Raw genomic sequence first — 8,356 nt, forward strand, 5'->3', positions numbered from 1 at the left:
TGTGTGCTGGGGGGCTGCTGGACAGCCCCCGGCCCCGGGGTTGTGTTTGCTTCCAGTGAGGCCGACGGGCTCAGAAAGACCCCCTGGGCAGGGAGGGCTGCGGGGGGTATTTATTCCTGCTCCCGGTTAAGGAGCAAAGGCAAAGACTGAAATTCAGCCGGAGCCTGTCCCGGAGCAGGAGGGCGATGGGGGACTGGGGAGCAGGGCAGCATCCCCACCTCTGACCTCAGCCCCATGGGGTTTCATCCAAACCCGGCCCCAGCCTGGCGAGAACCTGCTGCCGGGCTGGGGTGCCGCGGCCTCGGGGCCAACACCAGCCCCGGCACCCAGACCCTGGGCTTGCCTGCACCCCCCAAAACCTGCCCAACACACCAGCCCTTCCTGCTCTGCACTGGACCGGCTTGCCATGCCTCTATCTCCCAGTGGCACAGGCGCAGCAAAATCTGCAGCAGAGCCGCTTGTGAAAAGGCAACGGCTCCATCTTGACCTGGTTTTCCCAGGAAGCCCCATGCCACGCGGTGAGCACGGTGGCTGTCGGGAAGGCTGAGCACGTGGCGGCTGAGCAGCGCCATTACGGCAATGCCTGTGCTCGGGGGCTGCAGAAACATCCCCCCGCAGAGAGAGGGGCTTTGGGGGCAGATACAGATCGAGCAGCCAGGAGGGTCCAGCCCTCGTCGCTGCCTGCAGATGCCTCGGTGAGGGGCGCTGGGGGATTCAGGGTCCCCCGGGGACGGCACATCCTTGGTGTCATCTCTGGGGTGCTGCTGCTGGGTGAGGCCCAGCAGTTCTGCAGGCAGATGGGTGCTTGGCTCCCTGACGTCTCGTAACCAAAAGAAGGAGCTGTGGCCGAGCTGTTTTTCAGCTGGATGCCCAAGGCAAGCCCTCCAAGGTTTCCCTGCCCCCCTGCCAGGCCAGCACACACTGGCTGCCAAGATAAAGGGCCTGAGCAGCTCAGTGCTGCCTGGTGCCATGGAACAAGCTAAACACACTGCTCTTGCACCCTCGGGGTACCAGGAGAGCCCCAGGCAGCAGCAGAACATGGCAGCAAATCTGAGCTGTGGCTCCAGCCTTTGCAGCCACGATGTCCCAAAAGATCTCAGGCACCCCAGGGCCTGGGATCCCTGAAAGTGTCCCTCTGCCAACCGCAACCTGTGCTCTCTGCAGCCCGGCTGTGCCCACAAAGCTCCCCCTTCCCTGGGGCCAGCCTGTCCCCATCAGGTCTGGGCTTTGCGGGCCACAGCACTGGGACCCCAGAGTGTGGCCAGCCCCGCTGCCGGCTCCCGTGCCAGCTAGGCAGGGCGGGTGCCATGGCCAAATGTTTTGTAAGAGGCAAATCTCTGCTACGTCAGGCGTCCTGCCAGGATGGGGCAGCCAGGGCTGGTCTCTGCCAGCCCTGTGGAAAGGAGGGCTGGCCCGCAGCCAGTGTTTGGCCCTGAGGGAGTTGATGTGTGTAGGCAGGGATGAGTGTGCCTGGCCGTGGGGCAGGGAAGGGGCAGGGCTGAGGCTGGAAGTGCGTGGGGACATGCTCACACCCCTCGCAGGTTTTGCCTTGTAAGTGAAATACAAACTGGAGCAAGGCAGATGCTGACCAAGGTGTTTGGCCTGACCCGACCCTTCTCTCTGCTCGAGTCAGCAGAGCAGGGACAGCTGGGCTCTGCCTTGTGCACACCATTTCTGCTGCTATTACCCCAAAAATCTCCTGTCCCTTTAGCCCTGGGTCAGTGAGAGGTGGATTCAGTGCAGTGTCCTCTCCCTGTCACACCAGGGCAGGGTAGGATGCCCGAGCTGTTTGCAAACCGGGCTGGTTGCACGGCAGGGCTGATTCCTCCCTCAGCAGGAGCGGGAGGGTAAACCCCAGCCTGGGTTGAGATGGATGGAGCAGTGCAAAGCAGGCAGCAACGCTCCAGGGAGGGAAAGGGCTGCTCCTCTCGTGGGCCTTGGAGCCCCCTGGACATGTGGGGAGAGCTGGACAGTGAGGGTCTTCCCCTCTGCCCTTGCTGTGCTGTAACAGGGGATTCTGCTTTGATCCCTGTTGTGCAAGGCAGCATGCGGCCACGCGTGGGGCACCCGGGAGGAGGATCTCACTGCTCTTCCCAGTGCATTCAGGGCATGCAGCATGGCAGGAAAGGGCCCAGATTGGGCTGTCTTGTGTCCACAGACATCACCGGTGCTGGTGCTAGTGGTGAGCTCCCACACACCAGGAGCCCAGCTCAGCAGGGCCTGCCTGGCACACAAGACTTCTGGCCCTTCCCAGGGTCTCTCCACGGCCCAAATTCTCTCCCTGGCATGGAGCAGGGAGCTTCCTCTGGGCTCGGGTGAAGCTGCCTGGCTCAGCCAGAGTGAAGGGGGAAGATGCGAGCAGGGGGGCTGAAAGGCAGGACTGCCACATTGCCCCTACCCAGCTGAATGGAGGGAGGCAGGGCCAGAGCCATGTAGGGCAGAAGCAGTGGGAGACAAGTTATGTCCCTGGCTGGACCCCAGTGTCCCAGGCTGTTCCTCTGCCACACTGGCCAGCCCTGCAAAAGTGCAGCAAGGGAACCGGCGGGAGCTGAGCCCAGCACCTTTGCCCCTTCCCACAGCACCCGGAGCAGCATTCTGTCCCAACAGCGTAGCCCAGGTGCAATAAACTGCAGAAAAGCAGGACGTGCCTGGCAAGAGCACGTTTGCTGGCGTGTGCAAACAGGACGTGCCGGGGCCAACACGCAGAGCTGCCGTGCAGGGGCAATCCCTCCCTCTGCCCCTGCACAACCGCGTGCCGAGGCTCTGAGTCAGGCCAGCGCTGGCTGCGCCTGGTGCCGGCAGCACCGCGCTCCTGTCCTCCATCAGGAGAGACTGAATAGAAAAACCTGTCATGGCTCTACCTGTCCCGGCTCCTCGAGCTGCCCGAGCTGCCTGGTCTGGGCCCCTCCACTGCGGAAAACCCTTCGGACTTGCTTCCCATCACTAAGCAGGGGGAGAGTAGCCATGGACGGCCCCAGAGATGTCTCTGGGGACAGTGTGGCCCATGCACAGGGGGTCACTGTGTCTCAGAGCAGTGGCTCTGCTCTCCACCAGACACCTGCAGAGCCACTGGGGACCCCGGGAAGCCCTGGCAGGGTCTGCACTGCCCAGGAACAGCCCAGCCCCGAGCCTGCATCTGCTTCAGTACAAACCTCGCACATCCCCGTGGGCAGAGCAAGACCGGGCAGAGCTTGGTCTGGGCACGAGAGCAGGCAGGGTGCTGGCCGGGGGAGCTGCTCCCACCCTTCCCAGTCCCTGCGATCGCTGCTCCCATATCAGGTTTGCTCCAGGCTGATGCCAAGTCCCCAGGTGAGGCCTGGGGCTGTCCAGGCCCTGGGGCCCCTGACAAGGTGGATGTTTATTTGATGTTTTCCCTGTGATGTGGGCGCTGAGCACTGTGTGCACAGGGACCTCAATCTCGGCCGGGGGGAAATCCCCGTGGGTGCAGGACAGGCCTCATCCTGGCCCCATGGGAATGACACAGGAACTGGCTGGGGCTGCAGCAGAGGGTACAGCACCCCTTCTCTGCAGGAAACCCATGGGATCCCCTAGCCCCCTGGATAACCCTCCCTGGGACAACCCCCCCACACAGGAGCTGGGCCCAAGCCCAGAGGGACAGAGCAGCTCAGGCTGCAGCCCCCCACCCCACTGGGACTCCCCAGCGCCCAGCCGGTGGGCACAGCGTGGGGCCAGCCATGGGGACGTTCCCAGCTGGGGAGGGGGGAAGCTGCGTTGCCCCCCCATGGCTTGTGCACAAGTGCAGGCAAGGAGAGAGGCTGAGCCGGGCTGTGAGCCAGGCTTGTGCCTGCTTGCCAGCCCCAGCAGCTTGGCTGGGCTGGGCTGAGCCCCGGTGCTTAGAGCTCTCCTGGCACCTCGCGGAGAGGAGAGGTTTCACAGCCGGTGCTGGGAAAGGCAAAGGCTGAGCAGTGGGGAGGAAGGCCCCTGTCAGGGGAAGAGGGAGCTGAGCAGTGGGAGGGAAGGTGAAAAAAACACCATTAGAAAGCAGTAATTGCAATACACCCGGAGCCAAATTGGTGGCCGGGGGCCACTGGGTTAGACAGGAATTGGGGCATGCCCACAGACAGCCCTTGCTGTGCCGTCGCAGGGGAGAGAGCTGTGCCGAGACGGTGCGGCGTTGAGAGGGATGCATCTGAAACCCTCCCTTGAATGTCTGTGTTACAGCATGGCCAGTGCCTCCATCCTAGAAGCATCCTACAGATGGGCATCACAGAGACCATCCTGCAGGCCACGGCCCCGACCTCAGGTAGGCAGGGATCAGTTGACTTGCTCAGTAAGTGAACACTTCTAGGGTTTGCAAATTTTGTGACATGAATTGCCAGGAATAGCTGTGTAAGGAAAGGGAATGTGGTACTTGAGCAAATAGTCTGGGATTCCCTGCGCTGCCTCTGGCCCCGTGACAGCTGGGCTCACCCTGGCCATGCCTCAGCTCTTTCTAGGAGCAGGTTAATCCCCAGGGCTGACGTCTGTCAGCGCTGCCTTTGCTGATTAATGGGATCAAATACTGTACATCAAAAATCCAGCTCATCCTGAATCCAAGTCTGTGCAGTCACACAGAGGATGTTAGAGGAGAAAAGCTGGTTTCTAGGAATGTCCTAGCCCGGAGGACATTTCTGAGCTGCGGGAGAAGCAGTAAAGCAAAATGCCAGGACGATTCCTATCTTTCCGCTAGGCTTCCCAGGTGTATTGGAGGGGCACCAAGACCCCCCCACCTCAGAGCACAGGGCAAAATGGCCTTGCAGGACTCAAAAGCGAGAAACCTGCCATAACCCAGGGCTGGTTGCCCACCCAGGAGTAGCCGTGAGCACCTGCAGCCACTGTTGCAGGACACACACCACACCCCCCCGCACACAGGGTTGAGCTGCCGACGCCTCATGTCACAGGGCGCAGGTGCATGTGGGAGCATTTCCACCTAAAATCCTCGGGTCTAGCAGGAGTGCCGATGCTGGGCAGCCCCTGCCCTTGCCATCAGCATGTTTCCTCATTGCAGGGGCCCTCTATGCTCTGTGTGTACCACTCACTGCTAAGGGACAAGGTGGTTTCCAGAAGCCACCCCCAGCCCAAAGCATGACTGCAGAGCCGTGCCTTTGATTGAGGAATGGTAACGCAGGTGTCACAGGACACAGACTGCTCTGGGCCCTCTCCGCTCCTCCTGCTGACCCTAAAACAAACCTGGCAGCTGACCAGGCATTGCCATGGCCCCACGCACTGGGATTTTCCTGTGCACAGAGCTAGCGTTCAGCCTAGAGAGGACGGAGGGAGATGGTTATTTGCCAGGCACTGGGCATGAAAGAAACGGCAGCAACTCGATGCTACCTGCTGAGATGCTTTTGCAAAAGAGACCAGCATTGCCACCTGGTGGGGAGCTCGGGACAAACGTCTCCCTGGGACGAGGCAGCTCCTCGGGCAGGCAGGGAGGCAGGAGCAGGTCGGGACAGAGCACCCAAAGACGGACAGAGGTGAGAAGGGTGCAGGAGGCTCAGACCCAGTGCCCAGCTGAAGCCACCCCGAGACTGCAGGTGCCTGCTCTGAATCCTGCTCTGAAGGGCGAAAAATGGATGTTAACATTTCCTTGATAGCGTTCAGCCCATCACCGGCGATGGGCTTAGCTCTGGTGTCTAACACACACTCGCCTCTTTTGGTATTTTACCAAAGGCTCTGAGGGTCCAGTGGCGAGGATACAAACTGGGATATATTGTATGGACACTGTGAATCCGCAGCGACGCTGATAAATTGACTCTCTGGGGCGTCCTGGGCATCCTGGCTCAGCCGAGAGACCAGTCTGCCCACCAGCAGACGTAAGACAGGAGGTACCAATGACTCCGTTCAAGTGTTTGGCATTGAATACGATAAACAGTCCCTTTGCTGTAGTAAGGACTTTGAAATGCCTCCAGCAGAAAGATGCAGCGTAAATATCTAATTGCTTCTCTGCTGTCTGGATACACCACCATGTGGCTGCTAGAGACTGTTCCTTTTCTGGGAGAGAAGGAAAATCTGATCAGAAAAAGAGGAGAGAGAAGAGACATCTGCTTGTTCACGATGGTTGTGGAGCAAATTCACATTTTAATGAAAATTCAAGCCAGTTCTCCAGCTGATCTGTCACATACGGACATACAAAAGTGACAGATGCTTTAGAAACACCAGAGAGACAATGAAATATAGCAATGCAAATTATTCCTTCTACCTAGTGTAAGGTAAACAATTTGCCTTTATCTTAAATAAAACCCCCAAGAATGATGCAACATCTAAACCATGTAATGGCTGCCAGGATCCACAGATGGCAGCACACCCAGATGCCAATAATCTGTCAAAAATACATAGTATTTCAGAGATGGCTCCCAAAGCAGGGCAGGAACACCTACACAGTGAGAGCTCAGGCCGCAGGAGATCTACAAGGAGCTGATAAGCTCCGGGATAAACGATCCACAGCCCAACAGATGCAACACAATAGACCTGTGTCTCCCTGGGGGCAATATTCCCACTCCATCTGCAGCTCTAACTAGCTCCCAGAGGAGAGTTTACGCTCCATCTGGTTCTATATGGCTTTTGACCCCATTAATTGTGTAGGAGATTTACTGTTCTTCATATCTGGGGTTTCAATGTATTTTTAGAACATGTAATATATCTTTGAGCTAGATGTGATGTTCAGCTGCCAGCAGCCCCCGCTCCACATTGTGCTGAGCCAGTGCTGGGAGACACTCGTCAGTTTGCGAGGGGGTTTTAGCCATGCAGCAGGCACCAAGAAAGCGATAAATTGTCTTTCTTTAGCAGCTCATACTGAACACTAAGACCCAGGCTCCTGGCCCCCAAATTAGGACTCAGAAGCAGGATTAAACGGATCTATTCTTCAAGTACGTTTGGTCACATCTCCAGCCATGGGGCTTCAAGACAGGGACCAGACCTGAGATCACCAGTTCCCACTGACCAGTGACCAGAGCTCTGAGGCAGTGACCAGCAGCTTCGCCCACAGGCCATAAGCCAGCAGCTGACGTGGTCCTCCATGGACCCCCCACTCCAGGTCACATTTGGGCTCATTGCTCTGCTGAGCCGACTCCTGACAACACCTCTGTCTCAGCACGTTACAAAAGGCCAGAGACTGCCCGTGTCCAAGTGCCGTGACCAGGGTTACTGGGATGTCCCAACCATGCCAGGCCATCATGATCCCCCGGCCGTGCAGCACAGCCGGGAACCGGGGAGGCGATAAGCCGATGCCAGCCACGCTGCACCAGCCATTCAGGACAGACAGCGAAGAGGGACTGAGCTTACCCTGCAAGGAGGACTCAAGTTTGTCAAGGTCTGACTGAGTTGAAATGCAGTTAAGGGCAAGGGGGCTTGTTTCACACATTTAAAGAGAAAAAAGCTTCCTTTTCTGGCAGATTTGGGTGACACCTTTAGCATTTCCCTTTGGCATCAAAGAGCCCCCAGGCCCTCTCTCAAGAACATCGTGTTCTCCAGCACCATGGTGTCCTCAGAGCATCTCCCTGCCAAGCAGCCTTGGAAAACGAGTACAGAAGCCTGATTTCTGTCTGCATATGGCTCTCTACTTGCTTCAAGTGTGGCTGTCATCGTGGTGACAGCTGAGTGACAAACATACATCCACGGGCAAGCTCTCCAGGCTGAGTCTGAGTCTTCTCAGGCCTGAGCTCATAGAGAAGCCATCCACGAAGCACCCGTAGCAGTGCAGCTGTGGAGCACAGGGCAGATAAATCAGCCCGTGAGGCCAAACCCAGACTGCGAGGGCCCACACAAGGTAACTGTGAATGGGACACAGCAGTGGCAGCCACGGGCCGGCAGCTCGGGGGATTCCTGTGTGTTTTGATCATCAGGAGATAAACCGTCCGCCCGGCAGAACCCCAGGCCCTCTCCACACGACACGGGCTGGCGAGCAAATGCCTCGTGTGCCCATGGGAGCCCCGTGGCCCTGGTCGACGCCTCCGTCCGGCCTTCCGATGGCTTTCAGCCCTCGCACCGGGCGGACACGAGGACCACGGGGATGCGGCCGACTGAACTGCATCTCGCTGCCGCCGGCTCCCGCTCCCAGTCCCGTCCGCAGGGTGCTGCAGCCGGTCACCCCAGCCCGACGACTGCAGCTCTGCCGAGGGGGATGGAGCGGGCCCGGCCGGGAGGCAGCCCAAGCACCGTGCTGCCCAGGGGTCCCACCCCACCCCACCTCGGGGATCCAGCCCCCAAGCACCGCTGCCTCACCCCCGAGGCCTCGTCCCACCCCGGGGATCCCACCCGGCACCCGGCCTTGTGTCACGCACCACGGGGACCGGGCCTCACGCCAGGGCACCGCTCCCCCGGCCCCGCAGCCCGCCGCAGAGCTGGGCCCAGCGGG

Source organism: Haliaeetus leucocephalus, unplaced genomic scaffold (genome assembly GCF_000737465.1).
Source record: "Haliaeetus leucocephalus isolate CR32 unplaced genomic scaffold, Haliaeetus_leucocephalus-4.0 Scaffold110, whole genome shotgun sequence".
Lineage (NCBI taxonomy): Eukaryota > Metazoa > Chordata > Aves > Accipitriformes > Accipitridae > Haliaeetus > Haliaeetus leucocephalus.